This window comes from Lissotriton vulgaris, unplaced genomic scaffold (genome assembly GCF_964263255.1).
Source record: "Lissotriton vulgaris unplaced genomic scaffold, aLisVul1.2 SCAFFOLD_2242, whole genome shotgun sequence".
NCBI lineage: Eukaryota > Metazoa > Chordata > Amphibia > Caudata > Salamandridae > Lissotriton > Lissotriton vulgaris.
The window spans coordinates 410418-413112 of NW_028241913.1; positions in this window are offsets into that span (position 1 = coordinate 410418).

A 2695-nucleotide genomic window follows, 5' to 3' on the forward strand; every position below is an offset into this window, starting at 1 on the left:
CTTAGCCCCCTTCTGTAAAGCCTCCTCAGGACCCTCTTCCCCGCTAACAGCCTTAGCCCCATTCTGTAAAGCCTCCTCAGGACCCTCTTTCCCGCTTACAGCCTTAGCCCATTCTGTAAAGCTTCCTCAGGACCCTCTTGCCCGCTAACAGCCTTAGCCCCCTTCTGTAAAGCTCCTCAGGACCCTCTTTCCCGCTAACAGCCTTAGCCCCCTTCTGTAAAGCCTCCTCAGGACCCTCTTTCCCGCTAACAGCCTTAGCCCCCTTCTGTAAAGCCTCCTCAGGACCCTCTTTCCCGCTTACAGCCTTAGCCCTATTCTGTAAAGCTTCCTCAGGACCCTCTTTCCCGCTAACAGCCTTAGCCCCATTCTGTAAAGCTCCTCAGGACCCTCTTTCCCGCTAACAGCCTTAGCCCCCTTCTGTAAAGCCTCCTCAGGACCCTCTTTCCCGCTAACAGCCTTAGCCCCATTCTGTAAAGCTTCCTCAGGACCCTCTTTCCCGCTAACAGCCTTAGCCCCCTTCTGTAAAGCTCCTCAGGACCCTCTTTCCCCGCTAACAGCCTTAGCCCCATTCTGTAAAGCTTCTTCAGGACCCTCTTCCCGCTAACAGCCTTAGCCCCCTTCTGTAAAGCCTCCTCAGGACCCTCTTTCCCGCTAACAGCCTTAGCCCCCTTCTGTAAAGCTTCCTCAGGACCCTCTTTCCCGCTAACAGCCTTAGCCCCCTTCTGTAAAGCTTCCTCAGGACCCTCTTTCCCCGCTAACAGCCTTAGCCCCATTCTGTAAAGCTTCCTCAGGACCCTCTTCCCCGCTAACAGCCTTAGCCCCATTCTGTAAAGCTTCCTCAGGACCCTCTTTCCCGCTAACAGCCTTAGCCCCCTTCTGTAAAGCTCCTCAGGACCCTCTTTCCCGCTAACAGCCTTAGCCCCCTTCTGTAAAGCTTCCTCAGGACCCTCTTTCCCGCTAACAGCCTTAGCCCCCTTCTGTAAAGCTTCCTCAGGACCCTCTTTCCCGCTAACAGCCTTAGCCCCCTTCTGTAAAGCCTTCCTCAGGACCCTCTTTCCCGCTAACAGCCTTAGCCCCCTTCTGTAAAGCCTCCTCAGGACCCTCTTTCCCGCTTACAGCCTTAGCCCCATTCTGTAAAGCTTCCTCAGGACCCTCTTTCCCGCTAACAGCCTTAGCCCCCTTCTGTAAAGCCTCCTCAGGACCCTCTTTCCCGCTAACAGCCTTAGCCCCCTTCTGTAAAGCCTCCTCAGGACCCTCTTTCCCGCTAACAGCCTTAGCCCCCTTCTGTAAAGCTTCCTCAGGACCCTCTTTCCCGCTAACAGCCTTAGCCCCCTTCTGTAAAGCTCCTCAGGACCCTCTTTCCCGCTAACAGCCTTAGCCCCATTCTGTAAAGCTTCCTCAGGACCCTCTTCCCGCTAACAGCCTTAGCCCCCTTCTGTAAAGCCTCCTCAGGACCCTCTTTCCCGCTAACAGCCTTAGCCCCATTCTGTAAAGCTTCCTCAGGACCCTCTTTCCCGCTAACAGCCTTAGCCCCCTTCTGTAAAGCTTCCTCAGGACCCTCTTTCCCGCTAACAGCCTTAGCCCCCTTCTGTAAAGCTTCCTCAGGACCCTCTTTCCCGCTAACAGCCTTAGCCCCCTTCTGTAAAGCCTCCTCAGGACCCTCTTTCCCGCTAACAGCCTTAGCCCCCTTCTGTAAAGCTTCCTCAGGACCCTCTTTCCCGCTAACAGCCTTAGCCCCCTTCTGTAAAGCTTCCTCAGGACCCTCTTTCCCGCTAACAGCCTTAGCCCCCTTCTGTAAAGCCTCCTCAGGACCCTCTTTCCCGCTAACAGCCTTAGCCCCATTCTGTAAAGCTTCCTCAGGACCCTCTTTCCCGCTAACAGCCTTAGCCCCCTTCTGTAAAGCCTCTCAGGACCCTCTTCCCCGCTAACAGCCTTAGCCCCATTCTGTAAAGCTTCTCAGGACCCTCTTTCCCGCTAACAGCCTTAGCCCCCTTCTGTAAAGCCTCCTCAGGACCCTCTTTCCCGCTAACAGCCTTAGCCCCATTCTGTAAAGCTTCCTCAGGACCCTCTTTCCCGCTAACAGCCTTAGCCCCCTTCTGTAAAGCTTCCTCAGGACCCTCTTCCCGCTAACAGCCTTAGCCCCCTTCTGTAAAGCTCCTCAGGACCCTCTTTCCCGCTAACAGCCTTAGCCCCCTTCTGTAAAGCTTCCTCAGGACCCTCTTTCCCGCTAACAGCCTTAGCCCCCTTCTGTAAAGCTTCCTCAGGACCCTCTTTCCCGCTAACAGCCTTAGCCCCCTTCTGTAAAGCTTCCTCAGGACCCTCTTCCCCGCTAACAGCCTTAGCCCCCTTCTGTAAAGCTCCTCAGGACCCTCTTTCCCGCTAACAGCCTTAGCCCCCTTCTGTAAAGCTTCCTCAGGACCCTCTTTCCCGCTAACAGCCTTAGCCCCCTTCTGTAAAGCCTCCTCAGGACCCTCTTTCCCGCTAACAGCCTTAGCCCCATTCTGTAAAGCTTCCTCAGGACCCTCTTTCCCGCTAACAGCCTTAGCCCCCTTCTGTAAAGCCTCCTCAGGACCCTCTTTCCCGCTAACAGCCTTAGCCCCCTTCTGTAAAGCCTCCTCAGGACCCTCTTTCCCGCTACAGCCTTAGCCCCATTCTGTAAAGCTCCTCAGGACCCTCTTTCCCGCTAACAGCCTTA